We start from the raw sequence: 18897 nt of genomic DNA, 5'->3' as shown, positions 1-18897 counted from the left end.
CGTCACATGAGCTTGTTGGTGAAGGTACCCTTCGTTGTATCTCATCTCTCAATACGATCTTAAGCTGAACTCATGTATCGGAATCGCACCCACGTCACGGCTCCACGTTGACGTCAATCACAGTTGTACAAATCACAGGCTAGCCGCGCGTTATCTGGGGCCCAGAAGCGGCGAGCCACTTTTCTTCCGAACCACAGATAAAGCGCGGCGCGCTTGCGACGCGTACAATTGTAAGCGACGTCAAGACGGGAGCGTGATTTTGCTGCGCTCAGTTGCCACGCGGAGCCCATTGCGCGCGTCTGGAGAGCTGAGTTTCTGAGCGCTGCAGTTGTCCGCATAATAAAGTTTTCATAAAACTAACGATGGATATCGGGTTGACTCATGATTCTCTACAATTTCAAGATTACAATCATGCACCCAATTGCAATACCTAAAAAGTTAACTAACGAATTTTAGTTAATTATTCCACTGAAAAGCACATCTAACCTGTGCTAGTTGAGGCGAGCAAGGTGAGGGCATCTGGCCGCAGGGATACGAACTGGGCAGGTACTGATGTGGAGGAACAGTCGGACGTAGAGAAGAATGAACTGTCGATCGAGAGTTGTGGCGGGAGGGCGGCCATAAACGAGGAAAAATGGAGAGTAACAGGTAGTCTGTTGTATTGCTGTATTATAGGCGAATGTGACGAACAGTAAAATAGTGTCCCAATTTCGATGATCCGGTGTGATGTACATGGAGATCATATCCGATAAAGCGATGAAATCGTTCAGTCAGACCGTTAGTATGAGGATGGTAGTGTGAAGGGTGAATAATGCGTTGAGAACTTCGGCAACAACTGTTGATAAGAAGGTCGTGTCGCGGTCACTTAATTAGGAGCACCCATGGAGCGCAATGTTGCAATAAAATATGTCGCAAAAGGAAATTTGCAACCTTCTGAGCTGAGAGAGTGGGCACAGGTGCAGTCTCCGCGTAGCGCGTAAGGTGATCCACAGCCGTGATGATCCAATGGTTGCCCCAATCAGACAGAGGCAGGGCACCATATAAGTCGATGCCGACTACTTCGAATGGTGTGGCGGGACAGGGAAGGGGTTGTAGGAGGCCAGCAGGTGGAGAAGTTGTCCGTTTGCGGCGTTTGCGCAGGAGACAGGAAGCGACGTATTTAGCTACACTGGAGGACAGGCCAGGCCAGAAAAACCATCTCTTCAAGCGGTCGTAGGTTTTGTGAAAACCTAGGTGACCTGCAGTAGCGTCATCGTGTAGAACCGCTAGGATACTTGGGCGAAGCACACGGGGAAGGACTAGGATCCAGCCGGCTCCCTCAGGACAATACACTTAGCGGAGCAGGATGCCATCTTCGAGCTTGTAGTTGCGTAACTGTCAGCGGAACGTAGCATTGGGTGGGTTCAAAGCGCCATTAAGGCGGTCCATGATGGGACGGAAGTAGGCGTCGGCTAGTTGCTGCGAGCGGAGAGGGTGTTTGTTGTCAGAGGTCTCAAATGAAACGGCTGTGATATGCGTCGGAGGCAGAGAGAATCAGCTCTTATCTGAAGAGAAAACAGTCGATGGCGAAAGTAGGCAGCGATAGTGCGTCGGCATCTTGGTGGTGGCGACCCGATTTATAAACGACGTCGAATTGGTACTCTTGTAGGCGTAGAATCCAACGACCAAATCGGCCTGTCAAATATTTCAGCAAAGACAACCAGCAAAGAGCATGGTGATCGGTAACAACTGTGAAGTGGTGACCATACAGATTAGGACAAAATCTCTAAACCGCCCAGATGACGGCAAGATATTCGTGATCGGTAATGTTATAATTTGCCGTGCTGGATTCATGGTTCGGCTGGCGAAGGCAATCACTTTCTCACGGAAAGTTGCGTCGCGCTGTAGAATTACAGCGCCGAGACCGCGACCACTGGCATCAGTGTGCACTGTGGTTAGAGCGGTGTCGCTAAAGCGAGCAAGAACAGGATCCGATGTCAGGGCGTGCTTGAGGTTCTTGAATGCAGTTTCGCACTGTGCAGTGCACACGAAAGCGCTGCGCGCTTTAAGTAGTTTATGAAGGGGAGCAGCAATAGTTGCAAAATGTCTAATAAAAAGGTGGGAATAGGATGCCAGGCCGAAGAAACTGCGCAAATCTGCAGTCTTGAGGCTGAGCAAAATTCAGGACCGCAGTTATTTTTTTCAAGGTCTGGACGAATGCCGTCATGACTAACTAGATGTCCCAATATTTTAATTTCATTCCGCGCAAAGTTGCACTTCTTGGTGGTGAGTTGAAGACCTGCTGAAGAGAGACATGTCAGAACTTCATTCAGGCGTGTAAGAAGGTCGTTAAAAGCTGACGAAAAGATAACAATATCGTCCAAGTAACATAAATAGGTCCTCCATTTTATTCGACGATGTATGTATCGAGCATTCTTTTAAATGTCGCGGGTGCGTGGCAAAGGCTGAAGGGCCTAATAATAAATTCGTAAAGTCCATCGGGAGTTGCGAAAACGCTTTATTCTTTGTCATCTTCGTGCATAGGTTTTTGCCAATGAGCAGAACGGAGGTCCTAGGTCGAGAAATATTCGGAGCCTTGGAGAGAGTCAACGGCGTCATCAATTCGCGGCATCGGCAATACATCTTTGCGGGAAAATTTGTTGAGTGCACGGTAGTCAACAAGAAAGCGTACCTACGCGTACATTTTTTAGCTAATACTACTGTAGAGGACCATGGGCTTGTTGAGGGACGAATAATAGTGCGACAGAGCACGTCATTTAAACTTTGTTCAGTCACTTTTCTTTCTGAGAGAGAAACCCGATAAGGTCTTCGGCGAACGATAGAGTTACCTTCAGTAAAGATGCGGCGGTGTGGAACACGAGTCTGTCCCAGTGGTGGGGAAGTGGCATCAGAAGTGGCTTGCGGATGTTTAAGCAATGTCAACAGTTCTTGGTGTTAATTAGGCGTGAGGTTCGGAATTATAGTCTATGAGATAACAAGAAGAGAGACGTCTGTACAAACTCCCTGCTGAGGTTGAGGGGCGGAGAGCACAATCAGGGACAAAGGCTGAACATCCACCCTGCAAGGCAGAGAAGTTCATTTTGGGAGCACGAGGGATTCACGTGAAGTGTCGTTGCGGAACCGGACAATACTTGATGGGAAGGCGATACCACGTGCAAGTTAGTGACGATGAGATGGTGCGATGAATACGTCTTTGTCAGTAATGGGGTCAGAAACAACTCTAGGTAGTTTTTCGCACTGAGCAGGCAAAACAGTATCAGCTGCGGCAATGAGGGGATAATGTAGTTTAGAAAAGTCAGATGCAAAATCACTGTCCGTCATATGGATGACACGATCGCCGCAGGAAATTACCTCGGAAGCAGTTGAGACGAAATTCCAATCAAAAATCATTAGATCCGCACAAGGTGAGAGCACTGAAAACTGCACATGGTGGCAGATGCCGTCAATAACAACTTGCACAGTGCATTTTGCTGAAGGGCGCAGAGGAACGTAGTTCAGGTCCATCATATGGTGTCGTCACCTTTTGTAAGCGGTGGCACAAATCAGAGTGAAGACAAGAAATTGCAGCGCCTACTTCAATCAAAGCTTCGACCAATAATCCTTTAGCGAAAACCGAAATCATATTGTACGGGTTATCAGGAGGACTTTTAGTAATTTCGTAGAGTGCAGTTTGACCTCCGGCAACTTTAGCTTTTCGAATGGCGGACAGGGAGAGTTGTCGCGGGACGGAAAGGAGAAACTGAGTGGCGGAATGGGGAGCGGGGATAATGTGCGTAACAGGGTGTGCAGGTTGAGCCTTCGCCATTGCATTGATGTGATGGCAGGGCGGTGCCAGTCGGGGCGGCGGAACAAAAGGAGGGGGGATGCTGCGACGTGCTCGTACGTCGGTGCTGGGCGCGGTGCAGGAGGGTCGGATGCCATAGGTTGGGTGATTGCTGCCAGCCCTTCTTTAATGATTCTGCAGAGACCGGCGTCATTCGAAGTTATGGAAGAATGATCGCACCAGTGTCGACAGACAGGCTTGATGGCTTCGAGCTCCTCGCGGATGATGGCTCGCATCAGTGCCCGTAGATCGAGGTCAGCAAAGGTCGGGTCAGTAGCGATGCCGGGCTGAAGCACAACACACATCGAACGTTCCAACTGTATACTTAGCCATACAGTCGAATACCTTTTATGCTTGTTTCTATACGTGATGGAATATACTGCAGGCGCAGACAGAATGAATTGTGTGCATGGCTGCTTCGATGTCCAATACCGACGCTTATCCCACCTGTGCAATGAAACTATATGTTCGGCACGGAAATATATAATTTGTTTATTGCAGAAGTATAACAAGTATAACGAGCTTTATTGTAGGGCTAGATTGCTTGTTATGGCTAAGTCATGGCAGGCGCTTGCAAGTCCTGGCTCGAACAGCTGGTGCTCCACTCTCGTGCCGGCACTCTGGCGCCAGGTATTCTCTATTACAATCACTCCTTGGGATAAGAGGGAACGATCCTGCACTTAAGTTGACCGCAATACGTCTGGGTCGTAGTAGGGTTTTAACCTAGATACATGGACGGTGTCACGCCCGTCGTCGACAAAGGTCTGGAAAAAGCATGACAGCCTCAACAATGTAGTTGACCGGTGAGGTGCGCTTAAGGACGCGGTAGGGTCCTTGGTATTTCAGCCGTAGCTTGAAGGAGAGGCCAGGTCATGTAGAATGCACACGTAGCCAAACACGGGCTTGCATAGGAAAGCAGTCGGCGGCTTTAGCGGCATCAAAACGATTTCTTTAGCCCTGGTGGGAGGAAGTGCACGAACGGGCTAGCTTCCAACACTCATCCGCATATCTACAGGCTTTAGACACGCCGCTGGCTTCAGAAGAATCCTGCCAGTAAGGAAGTATGGTGTCGAGTGATGAAGACGGCTCACGTCCATATAATAGAAAAACATGTCCAGAATCCGGTAGTTTTTCATGCAGCGGTGTTTTACACATTCGTGACGAAGGGTAGCAATGTGTCCCAGTTTGAAAGGTGCGCAGCCATGTAGGTTGACATGTCGCCTAGAGTCCGCTGAATCTATCAGTCAGACCATTAGTCTGAGGGTGGTAGGCCGTGATAGTGCTATGAGTGATTTTACATTGCTGCAGGAGGATTGAAACAACTGCAGCAAAAATTCACGACCACGGTCGCTCAGCAGCTCCCGTGGCACTTCGTGACAAATGATGAAGTGTTAGATGAAAACTGCAACATCGCGTGCCATAGCAGAAAATATAGCGTCGGTTTCGGCGTAGCGGGAGAGATCATCTACAATGACCCAGCTGTTTCCGACTCTAGTGTAGGGAAGCGGGCCGCAGAGGCCAATGCCTACTAGGTTGAAAGGTCTTCATAGGCAAATGAGTGGCTACATGATGCCGGTGCAATGGCGATGGCCGACCTTGCAGCATTGACAAAGTATGACAGACGAGCTTGCATAGTTTTACATTTCGCGCCAATAGTAACTCAAGCGAAGCCGAGTGTAAGTCTTGAATACTTGAGCGCGACTGGCATGCGGGTCAGTGTACGATGAAGCGCAGATGTCTGAACGCAAGTGTCCAGGAATGACATGCAGCCATTTGAGGCCGGAAGAAAGATAATTTCGGCTTTATGAGGGGTCATCGCGAATTGTGAAATGAGCACCTTGGCGACGAATTCCACGAGGCGTCGAAATGGGCAAAGCGTCTTAAAGAAAAGCGAGAAGGGACGCGATCCAGGGATCTCTGGGATGCTCGACTGCATCCCAGAGGGGGAGAGGGGAACTAGATAGTGTTTCAGCGTCGGTACGCTTCCTTGCAGATTGATACGCAATAGGTATATTCTCTTGAAGCCGAATTGCGAGAGAGCAAGGTGGCCAGTTGGATATTTAATGGGGGCAGCTAACATAGGAAATGGTGGTCCGTAACGACTTTGAAGGGTCGGCCGTACACAAAACGGCGGAAACTATCAGTCGCCAAAACAATGGCTAGGCACTACGTCTCAGTACTGAGTAGTTTAGCTCCGGCTTCATCAAGGTAAGGCTTGTAATTGCGACAACATAGTCAGCACACCACGGTTTACGTTGCGCTAGAATAGCACGGATACACGTGCCGCTTGCTTCTGTATCGATCTCAGTACGAGCATCGAGGTCAGCATGCCGCAATATTGGCGGCGAGGTAAAGTCAGCGCAGTGTACTAAACATTCCGTCACATGTAGACCAACAGCTGGAAAGGTCATTTCTTCCACGAAGGAGGGTTGCCAATGGCTCGATCACGGAAGCAAAATTGCGGATGAAGGTTTGGAAGTAAGAGCAGAGGTCGATAAAAGTTCGGAGTTCCTTCCTCGTGAATGGCTTTGGGAATGCAGTTACAGCACGAAGTTTAGTTAGGTCGGAGAGCACACCGTCTTTAGAAAAGACATGGCCCAAATTTGTCATTTAACATGTGGCAAAGTGATATTTCTTGAAATTTAATTGGAGGCCAGCTGCAGTAATCCATTCCATACCTTGTTTCAATCGAGCGAAATACGTCGGGACATCAGGCGAGAAATCAATAATGGCGTCCAAATAGCATAAGCAGATCTTCCAGTCGAGGCTGCGCAATATGGTGGCCATCATTCGCTCGAACATGGCGGGTGCATTATGCAGTCCGAACGGCATGACGTTAACTTGCACAGTCCGCCTAGCGTCACGAAAGCTGTCTTCGCATGGTCTGCTTCGGCCAGACGGGGCTTGCGAGTACCCGTAACGGAAGTCTAAAGATGAAAAAAATTCGGCGTCTTGCAAAACATCCAGGACGTCGTCAATTCGAGGAAAGAGATAGACGTCCTTCCAGCTGATTTTGCTCAAGTGCCAATAGTCAACACAAAAGCGGGTGGAGCCATCCATTTTGGTGACAAGAATGAAAGGGGAGGTTTATGGACTATGTAAAGGTTGAAGGACGCCTCGCTTAAGCATATCGGCTACTTGTTCATCGATAACCTGGCGTTCGGTCGTGGAAACGCGGTAATGTCGTTGGCGCAGGGGAAAATGGGTACCGATGTCGATCCGATATGTAACATCCTATGTGTGGCATAAAGTGAGAAATCACGTGAGGAACAGAACTGGTCGAGCAGGGAAGAAGCTGGGTTCATTGAATTGGCGTAAGCTTACTGGTAATAGAGCTGGCGAAGACGTCTACTGGAGATGACTCAACAGAAGTAACAGTATGCGCAGCAACCGGTATATCATCGCAGGTGTCACATTCCAGCAAGTGCTGGACCTGCCCCTGACACTCGCCATGAAGAAAAGAGAACGGGGTATCAAATGGGTTGATGACAGCCAGAGCTCTGATGCCAGCTTCAGTAGTAAGTGCTGCAAACGACAGTCGTAGCCAGTGGTGATGCATAAAGCTGTCGAAAAGCTTGAAGGTGGCAGATCAGTCGGAGAGTCGGATAAAACAAACAGAAGAGCAGCAGAACAAGGCGGGATTGAAACATCGTCCGCCACAGTGAGTTTGGCGCACGTAGTAGAGGTGTCTGTCGTCGTGGCATCAAAGAGGGGAAACAGCGCTACCTCAGCACGAATGCAGTCGATAACGGCCTGATGTTAGGATATAATGTCCCAGCCCAAGTTGATGGTGTGAGAGGATGATAAAAAGATGAATTGAATTATTTAGAGAGCGCCCTAAATACAAACTCTCCTTGTACAGACGGACTCAAGGTAGATGAGCTAGGAATTGGTGGCACGAAGCGAAAACTCATATAGCGGCGTCGTTGCTTCGTGCGATTGGCGGTGCAATATTTTGCTTAGCATGGCTAGAGCAGCATCGTCGTCAACAAGGGCAAGAACATCGATGCCCTCCGCGTAAACATCTATCAAATTCCGCTGCGAAAAACGAGGGCTTAAACCTTCTGGCGAAAATGCAGTTCTTGCCTACGGAACTGCGATCACGAGTTTTCCTGCGGTGAGGTTGAACGACGGTGCATGGGAGACAGCTGCGACGCGTCGTTGGAGAGAGGCGACAAAGAGATGCATGGTATTCAGAGTCGAAGGGGAAAGGAAGTCGGAGTTCTGGTAAAATGCCGAAGAGGGTCGCAAGCGTGTGCTCGGTGGTTGGCTTCGTCAGAAGAGTTCATGACGCGGCAGCGGCGGCGGCAGTGACGCATCACGTGTCCAGCGATTCCACCGGTTTAGCAAATTGGCAAGCTCTCTGGAGTTTGCCAAAGTTGGAAAAGTTGGGGCGTTGTCGGTCAGCAGGAGCGGTAATAACTTGAGGAGGAGATCGGAAAAGAGGAAACACTGGTAGCGGCTATCTGGCTATTTCCGTGTACGTAAGCAGCGCTGCAACAGGATGCGCAGCGAGAGGAGACGCTGAAACGGGAAGCACTGCAATGGGAGTCTCAGCAACGGGAGGCGGGTACAAACTGACGGCATGGCCTCAGACAGTTGCTTCTGGATCAGATGTTGAAGAGTTGATGCCAGATCTATTGGCGGGTTCGCAACAGAGGGAAGCCGCAATAGCTGCCGGGCGACATCCTCATGGACAAACTGCTGAATATGGAGCTTGAGAGGGCTGTTGAAGTCTCTCGTTAGATCGATGTTATTAAGAGCCGCGGCCTGTGTTGAGGGCAACCGAGTGAAGGCTAGCCGTCCGCGTAGTTCGACATAGCCCTTGCATAGGTGGATGATGTCGCTGACAGTGGTGGGGCTTTTGACTGCAAGCAAGTAAAAGGTGTATTCCTGAAAGCCCTTAAGCCCATGCTCGATGCACTCGGCCTTTGACTGACACGCTTGTATAGGTCGCGGACCTCGTCAATGTAGCTGGTGATGCTTTCACCAGCCTGTTGGGAAGGAGAGCGACAATGCTGCTAAGCGCAGACGACCGGACGACCGAAGATATCAATAAAGGCGGTCTTGAAAGCAGTCCAAGCGGTGAAGGCCTAATCGTATGTTTTGAACAAAAAGTTCGCAACATCCGTCAAGTAGAAAACAACATTTGTCAGTAGAAAGCGACATTTTTCAGGTACGACCATAACATGTGGTCGATGGTCGTACCTCAGTGGAAATGAGTAAATCGTCTGAGCTATGAGTGGTAATGAATACAGTGACTTGGCAAGCTAATTTTTGTTAAGCATGACTACAAAACAGTCAATATATGAAGCAAGAACTTGAATGTCCACAAATTACTGGAAACGAGGGAACGAGACAAACGATTAGAGGCGACTGATGCAAGGCAAATCATAAGACAGGAAGGTTGGCTTTCGTGTTTTTATCTTAAGAGATATCTAAGAGACCTTCGAATGTTTCCAACTACATTTAAAAGCAGACCTGGATAACTAGTGGATAGCTTGATACGGAAACCACTAAACGTAATTTGTGTTGTGTGCTCTACTTGACCCCACAAAACTAGTACCGAAATCAACGTCAAATGCAGTGTCTTTCAATAGATATAGGCATCCTTGCGTGTCCAGGTGAACAGAAAAACGCCATAGGTACGGTTCTATATGTGGGGTGAACAAAAACAAGAAAAAAACTACTTTGCGTGAACATGCTATACGCATATTTGGACTGTGGGGTTCCAGCGCCATTCTTGACCTTTTGAACTACCCGCGCTCCTTCCACTCCGTCTTGGTGCGCTTGGAGATAGCGCAACTGTGCAGATGAGGAAGGTATCGCGGGGCATGACATGTTCACGGCTTGAGAGTCAACTCTTGATAATCACCAAGCCAAGAACGGGGTATTAAGAGACAGCGCCGATTAGACGCGGTCATACTGTCTGCAAACGGCACGACCCAGTCGAAGAAACTACAGAACTGTGTCAAAAATACGACAAAATAACCCGTAGTTCTGTCGTAACCATCAGAGTTTTCTGCAGTTCTGTAGTACTTTTCTGTAGTTCGGTAGTTTTTCTGTAGTATATTTCTGTTGTCTGTAGTTCTGTAGCACTTTTCTGTTGTAACTACAGAAACGTTTGATGTTACTACAGAATGTTCAGTTGTTACAACGGGTTTTCCGTCAAAAACCGCACAGAAATTCTGTCGTAACATCAGAAAATTGTTTGTAGTTTTTTCCGACTGGGGATGCATACTGAGGAATACGGATGGCGGAGTGGAGCCCTACCAGGATGAAGATGGAAGCGGTGCCTCCCGAGAAGGGTTAGGCTATTTGCGAGAGTTCTTGCCACACAACTATCATCATCATCATCAGCCTGATTATACCCACTGCAGGGCGAAGGCCTCTCCCATATCTCTCCACTTAACCCGGTTCTGTGCTAGCTGCATCCACTTGACCCCTGCGAGCTTCTTAATCTCATCCGCCCACCTAACTTTCTGCCGCCCCCTGCTACGCTTTCCTTCCCTTGGAATCCAGTTTGTTACCCTCAGCGACCATCGGTTATCCTCTCTTCGCACTACATGTCCTGCCCATGTCCATTTCTTCTTCTTAATTTCCACTAGAATGTCGTTAACTTGAGTTATTTCTCTGACCCACTCTGCACGCTTTCTATCTCTTAATGTTACCCCTACCATTTTTCGTTCCATAGCCCTCTGGGTTGTCCTCAACTTAAGTAGAACTCTCTTGGTTAGCCTCCACGTTTCAGCCCCATAGGTGAGTACAGGCAAGATGCAACTGTTGTATACTTTCCTTTTGAGCGATACCGGTAAGCTGCTAGTCATAATCTGCGAGTGCTTGCCAAACGCGCTCCATCCCAATCTTATTCTTCTTGTTATTTCCTTTTCATGATCCGGATCTGCGGTTACTACCTGTCCTAAGTAGATATATTCGCCTACTACTTCCAGTATTTCGCTACCTAATGTAAACTCCTGTTCCTTCCCGAGGCTGTTGAACATTACCTTAGTCTTCTGCATATTGATTTTCAAGCCTACCCTTCTACTTTTCCTGTCTAGGTCATCAATCATTATTTGCAGTTCATCCCCCGAGTTGCTTAGCAAGGCAATGTCATATATATATATATATGACATTGACACACAACTATATATATATATATATGTTTCTGGCGCCGCGAGGTGCCGTTTTGCCGTGCCATATCCTCTATTCGCACCCTAGTTGGTCGCCTTGCCGCGCCGTGTAAAAGTACAGTCCCCTTTCTTTTGTTGTCTTGGTATAGCGCTACCGCAAGCTTCGAATTTGTACTTTATTCTGCAGCGTCTTCAGATGATGTATTGTTCCGAAGTGCTTTTTTGTTAAGCCCGAATAAACCGGTCTTTTTTATAAAACTGGATTTGTGACTCGTTGGGCAAGAGCATTTCTCGCTGACCCGTTTTCTTGACGTCGGAACTTTAAAGACATATATTTATTCTAAGGTTCAAAGCAACCACAAAAAGACATTAGGCGAAAGCGTTTTGCCGACATTTATTACATGTGATTTCCGCGTAGTCGCATTCAACGAGTTATGGTCAAGATGGTTTGTGCAGGAAAAGTAAGTCGAGCTCGCAGGACAGTTTTACAATTCTGAGTCCATCTACTCTGTAGTGCTCAGATGTACGCTTTCTGATTTTTCATTTTTCTTCTGGGGAGGAAAAACTTGTTTGCATTGTTGAAAGTAAATTACTTCGCCTTTTCTTCCGACATGCTCAAAATAGTCGATACATTGCTTATCAGGCTTGCCGGTTTCATCCTTATCTCTAAAACGCAGTTCATACCAAGAAGAATCTCCTGGAAAACAAAAAAGGGTTTTAGCATTTTCTAAGCTACTGTCGAACTGTAGTGTAAAATCACCCATTACTGCCATTATCTCCTATTAATTTGTCATTCGCCTCAGGGTGCTGACTGCGCTGAAAAAAATTGAATGCAGAAATATGGTAGTCGCACTTCCAAACCCCAATATACGGTTGTGTTGGCATTTTTGTTTGTCTAAATATTACACACTTCGAACGATATTTACCGGTTCTTAGTGTAATTCAACCAATATAGCCTGATCGTAATACTTCCGTACTGAAAAAACTGTAAGGGGGCAATAACCTCACATTTTCTCACACAATCTCACTCAGTTCACATAAGAAATCATGTACAAGTCGCATATAATTGCATAAGTTCTCATAGTTTCTTGTACATTATTACACATTATGAACAATATTTTATGATAATGATGTGCACCGTATGAGACTCTATGTGAATTAATGAGATTTTATGAGGTTATTGCCCCGTAGAACTTTTGCTTTTTCAATAGGGTTCGCCATTTTAACGCAGCACACGACTATCACTATATATTTCTGTAACGAGAGAATTGTTTACGCTTTTTTGCTATAGAGGTAGAAGGGTTGTCGCAAAAATTAGCCACAATATTCCTACACACTTTAAATCCACCTCGCCAATCACTTTGTGCCGATCAAAACGAAGGACACAGAGTTGTGATGTGTAAGGAATTCCCCAAAGCCCCGACGAAGAAAAACAAAGGCTTCTAAATCCTCCAGTGACGACGACATAAAGATGCCTCTGTTGAATGGGCACGAACTGAAGCACAGGTGAAGCTTGTCGCGTGCTGCATGAGCAAGCGCTGTGTTCGGCTATCGGTTGACTGATAGCCCGCGCTGGTATAAAAGACTCTGGAACGGAAGCTTCCTCCCCAGAATGTAACCAGCTTCCGGCCTGCCAACTAGCAGGAATAAACGCTCTTTGTTGTTTTGATAACGCAGCCTAGTTCGCGATGCCCAGACATGACAGCCTCGAGGGAATCCAAAATAATATAATACATAACAGAGTCCTCCCGGCGAGGGTCATTATTACATACTAGAGCTGAAAAGCAAATACTCGATATCTTTTTATGCAATTCAATTGCCTTCCAGCTTCTTCAAAAGGTCAAATTTTAATAAAAATACTTTTAGCAACGTTTGCCATTGTGACTACATGTTCAGCATGCGTAAATATAATTTACAGTATAGCTACAGGACAGGTAGTAACCGCAGATCCTGACAGCGAAAGATAAATAACTAGAGAATAAGATTCGGACGTGGCGCATTTGGCGAGTACTCGCCTATTATGACTAGCAGCCTAACGGTATCGATCAAGAAAATTTTATACTACAGTTGCATCTTACTGCTACTTGTTTATGTGGCTGAAACGTGGAGGCTAAAGAAAAGGGGCCTACTTAAGGTGAGGACAACGCACAGGGCTATAGAATGAAGCATAGTAGGTGCAATGTTAAGACTTAGGAAGCTGGCAGAATGAGTAAGAGAAATAAAATAAAGAGAACATGAGTGCAAAGAGAGGAGAAGTGATGGTCGCTTAGGGAAACAAATTGCATTTCAAGGGAAGCTAAGCATAGCAGGGGGCGGCAGATAGGTGGGTGGATGAGACTAAGTTCTCAAGGGTCAAGTGGATCGACTAGCACAGGACCAGGTTAATGCGAGGACTATGGGAGAGGCATTCGCCCTGGAGTGGGTACAGTCCTGTTGATGCTGACGGTTTCTGCAACAGCATCTAATAATCCCCATCAGCCGAACTATACCCACTCCAGGGCTAAGGCCTGTCCTATATTTCATCAAATAACCCGGTCCTGTGCAGGTTGCTACAACTTGTCCACTGCAAACTTCTAACCTCATCCGCCCACCAAACTTTACTCCGCCCCTTCTACGGCACCCTTCCCTTGGAATCCAATTTTTTACCATAATCCGGTTGTCCCCTCTATACACTACATATCCTGCTCATGGCCATTTCTACTTCTGTATTTCCACTAGAATGTCATTAATTAGAGTTATTTATCTGACCTACCCTCCACGCTAACTCTCGTCATTACATCTGCCATTATTGGTTCCATATTGCAATACCATCTGCTGCAACGTAATTTTATTACCATAGAAACACTTCATAATGACGATACTCTTCTATCTCATCAAAAATATATGCAGTCCAGTAGTGCAGAAAATAGTTTATAGGAATGTAAACTATTATTTACGGAATGTTTTGCGCCACTATGTATTGCGGGGTAATCGCGCCCGCTCTAATTTGGTCCAGTGAGTGCACGAAAGTTCAAAATTGTTTTGAATTCTTGCGTGATTGTTGCATTCCATCATATAATATGCGATGAAAATAGATTTTATTGAAGCAAACTGTTCTTGCGAGCACTATGTTAGCTTGTATTTTACACTTTTTGCCTTTGTTCAATGTGTTTGCGCGGTGATTAACATGTTATTTAGCCCACACCCTGTACCTGCCAATAAAAGAGCTAACAGTATTCATTATTAAATAAATAAATTACAGACACCTAATAAAGCAGTTAACAGTATTAATACCAACAAAAGGCTTTACTTGGCTGTAATGATAATCAAAGATAGTTGTTCCACTATTACTCAAGAGTATCTATAACCTAGTAAGAACGTGTCCTAGCATGTCGAGACGAGCAGTTAAGCTTTCATGTTTCCCTTACAAAATGCAGTCCTTATTTATTCCTCGTGCACATATAGAGAGCTTCCACAATATGCGGCTCACAAAAGTTTATCGGTATGCAGCAGATAACTTTGCCATACATTGTAGTGTTGTGAGCAAAGAAAATCTGTAGACCAGTCATTTACCGACGTGCTAACCGCCATCCATAACCTGGAATTCATTTAATGCAATTTATTTAATAATTACTGTAGTTAGGACAACAATAAAGTGAAGCTAAACTTAGGCCATCGCGCCAGCGGCCCTATCTTTCAAAATGTGGTTAAAGTGATCATGTGTTAAGCGATTGGCTCATTATCTTCACAAAATCTGTTTCCATAAGCTACACTGTAGCAACTGCTGCGTTTAAAACTCTTCATTTACGTCATAAACATCGTCCTGTCAGTTGGGCGCCACCATACATTACGTCTCTAACAATAGCGAAGTCCATATCACAGTACTAAATGAGTAATAAAAGATGCGAATTCGTACCGATATGCATTTTAGACGGCCATTACAAAAGTTTAAAAGCCACATAAATAGGTGAAAGAAAGATAAGGTTCACAGTTTTTGGCAGCGCAGTAGCATTTTCGAGGTATTCAGGGAGAAATTTGAACTTCGAATGCAAAATCCTGCTGTTCACAAATTTGACGCCTGCAAAACTGACTTTGATACATACCACCAGGCCTCCTGATGTAAAATACTCCACAGGAAAAATTTGCAGTAGCGAAAATTAGCGTCTCAATGGAGGACACCATGCCACCTAAGGTGTAAGGAGGAACATAGAGGAAGGACGCTTTATAAAAAAGAGGCAACTTTTGCAGTTAATTTCTTTTTAACAAACAGTATGTTTCGTCAGTAACAAGAACTGAATTCTGAATTAAGTATAGCGAATCAGAGCAAACAATTTATCAACTGTACGAATGTTATGTCGCGCACAAATAAAATGGCTTGAAAAAAATTTTTGGGCACGTTTAATCAAACTTATCAAACCAATAAATAGGATTCAGCAACTAAGGCATCTGATAGTCTGTATAATGTCGACCATAGGTTTTGGTGGGCAGTGCCATTCTGATTCTTGTGAGAATAAAATGCTGCGAACACTCATTTCTATCTGAATCCTCGTATCGCTTGTTGCCTTAATGCGCGGTAAGAGCTTGTAGTAATAGACTTGGTTTGCTTTTATTATAAACATTTTGAAAAAAGTGGAGCTGTCAGGAGAAATTGCGGCTAGCCATAGTTTTTGAACGGTTTTACAATTTTTGTTTCGGTAAGTCAAAGTTCCTATAATTTCAGTTGTTTTAGTGCTCCAGACCAATGCACAGTTAGGAAACCAAACGTGTTGAGGCTTGGAGTTGTAGTTATGAATTTGGTACATTTTGGCCGAAAAAATTACATGTTTACCGAACAATGTCTTATATATCTTTATCCGTACTATATATGTTTTCTGTCGTAGCACCTCTTTGCATTTGTGTAAACACTAATCACCTTAGTCATTCATAATATGATGTGCTAATCCGCGATTCTATGTGGGTTGTGCTCAAGGGATTCCGCTCTACTCTTCTGAATTTGGTACTTCCTGGCCGAAAAATGGTTGCGTCGATATAAATATTTCTTTACATCAATTAGGTAGCGCCTCAAGTCTATTTGTGGCGTGGAAAATCTATCTTCTTCCAAAAACTTGTAGTTTTCTGAAATTTTCCAGCTACTTCGCCACGTGAGTGCACATCTCTTCTAATTTTTTTTACATGTGTTCCAGCCGACCATCAGGACCGTTTTTTGAAAAGGGGCTCGTTCTGCACAATGATTGCTGAAAACGTTTACAAAACTGCTTTGTATGTATGCATAACTTTATTAAGAAGCCGGCACACGACGGGTTAAAGTGTCTTGTAGCTGGCCAATCGTCGACCCGGGGTTATGCCCTACTTGCACTACCTCATATGGCCCGTTTACGGTGGGTTGTGAAGTTTGTGCTTTTCGAGCGTGCCCCGGGCCTGCTGGACGACCCATAGCTGAATGTCCTTGTCTATATTTTGCACAGCATTTTTAAGTTCCGGCGTGTATGTCCTGGATGCAGCTTCGGTCGGAAACCTGGCACAGTCCCACATTTATGTACGTTGCTTTTCACAGGTGAGTACTTGTCATTCAAATTTGCGAAGGAGAGTTTGGAGAGGTTGGATAAGAGTGTTTGGCATAATATAGGGGTAAAGCACTGACAGCACTCTGCTTAGCTTCGCTAAAGAACTTAATTGCGAAAGCATTGCCTCCTTTTTCTCTTTTATGTCTTTTCTAACTTTATTTTGGGTGTTTGTGTACTTCTTATGATTTAATTGGGACACTAATTTTTCTTGAATTCCGACAAGCGGGATTCGGAAATCTAGGAAGCTCAATTTTAGGGGGGACCACCGAAGTTTGAGAGTCATTAATAAGTTTGGTATAATCAAAAATATGTTGCATATAAATATTTGTCAATTCGGACGTGAGGAAAATGTTTTATGCCTAGTGGCCGAATTTAGAGAGGCTGCCAAACCCACAGTTGAGGTCTTCCCTTAACTGGCCATAATCTAATCAGATCAGACATCAATGGCTTTAATTTTCAGAGCACGGAAAATTTTTTAGCCTGCAGGGGGTGACATTTTGGGGATAGCCCACCGAAATTTGGAGTACAGCGCTGAGTGTGCCATACTAGGAGTAAGTTGTACCGGGAATGTCTTCGAATAAAACTTTGAGGGCCCAGAGGGCACATTCTAGGGGTGCATGCAAATACTTTTAGTACAACTTTCAGCCATCTTCTGCTGCATTGAAATTCGGCGGATATTTTGCCCTACAAGCCATTTAAGGCATACGCATTCAAAATACGTGCTGACTCGACACAATAGAATGGTAGTACCCTTCACTACAGACTCGCCGATGCTCCCCACATGTACGCTGCGCCTAGCGTCGGCTTTCAGCGGCTACGCACAGTGATGCGCCAGGGTTATATCTCAAAAGTGTGACACGAAAATTGTTGAATGACTCTGCCATTGCCGCCCGAACTTTCATTATATATATTTCAAGCGATGAGATTTATAAGGCAGTGCCTTTCCGCGCACAATGCATACAACTCTTGTACGCGGAATAGCGATTTTACCACCGTACGTTTTTGGGGCAAGGACTATATAACGCGTGTACAGCATACTAGCAAAGCAGATGCACAAAGATGCGGGTTATTTTCTGCTCGATCGTTTAGAAAATCGTGTAAAACAGCAGCGTATAATAAAAATAAGTTTTTTTGTTCGCTCACCTGCTCCAACATACATCGTTGACTTGTCAGCTTCATCGAACTTTCCCATCAAGACCTCTGTGTGTTTAGTAAATAGGTCCATACTGTATGATCGATTGAAGTATATGTATGCGTCAGTTATATTCCACGTGAGGTCATTTTTGCAGAACAATTTGTAAATTCTGTAGTGTTACACGTCCATATTCGAAGAGAGGTGTTCATGAACTGAAATATTTATGCAAGAATCATAAAACGGTTCCCGTAGCAAAAATGTAGACGTGTCTGGTACATGGCACTGTACTTTGAGGATTACTCAACCTTCTGAAACTTGGTATTTTATTCCGGCAAATATGTACCCTGTTTCTTTTCATTAAAGGCAGCTTGTACATGACTAAACCATTCCATCAATGCACTGACTGAATTCATAACAATACCCCAAATATCGGCTTTAATGATGCGTTCCGAAATATTTATGTATGAAGAGGGGTTTCCTTTAGCCACCAAGTTCTAAGAAACCTTATACTTTTTAAGGGTAGGGGTAGGGATGGTTTGGAGAGTGACTGTGGTATTAACTTGTTTGCAAATGCAGTTATAAAAGCTATGTATATAACCAATGTATTATAAACTGGTTACATATCGTTACATTAAACCGCGCGAGATGTATACCGGTGCAATGTGTAGGTGTAGTTACATTTTAGAGGTAGACGGATATGACGTTTTATACCTCCCTGCATAGATGATTAAATAATATGAATTGAGTCAACTTTTCTACTTTTGACTTCAAGGGCCATTATATTAAGACCTTTAAAGCTTTGAACGTTGTAGTGGAGCCCTGTTTTTAAATTTATTGTTTGGAAATGATCTCCGAAATAGTTAATGTCCAAAATACGCATTTTATGCTCGTAAAATAGCTTTTGCTAATGCGGCTTTTTAAAATCGCGTCGATAGGTGACGTAATGCCGCGAAAAACACGTTAACTGTTTCTACAACTTAAAATACACAAACATCTTCTTTAGGTTTTCCATCATATATGCAAGCAAAGGCATTTTAACATTTTGCACTGTCGGAAGCCACCTTTGCTGGATAAAAGTGCAAATATTTGATGTTAACTATTTCAAACTGCATAACCGATGCAGGATATATAAAACGGCGCTTAGCGTTTGTCATCAAAGCACATCAGTTCTATAGTCCCCAAATTTGGCCCTTATTGTCGAACGTACAAAGGTTGTTTAGTCATATTTCGGTAATTGCGTTTGCACTGAGCTCTACCAAGTGTATG

General features: G+C 45.0%; 1 pseudogene; it reads right to left on the bottom strand.

The window, feature by feature from the left end:
• Window positions 1–1377: 1377 nt before the first annotated feature.
• LOC146176721 (uncharacterized) lies at window positions 1378–17840 on the bottom strand (annotated as a pseudogene).
• Window positions 17841–18897: the final 1057 nt, after the last annotated feature.

This window comes from Amblyomma maculatum, chromosome 10, assembly GCF_055883805.1.
Source record: "Amblyomma maculatum isolate TAMU_Amacu chromosome 10, ASM5588380v1, whole genome shotgun sequence".
NCBI classification, from domain to species: Eukaryota; Metazoa; Arthropoda; class Arachnida; order Ixodida; family Ixodidae; genus Amblyomma; species Amblyomma maculatum.
Note: the sequence above shows the minus strand (reverse complement) of the source record. Positions and strands in the feature narration are given on the sequence as shown.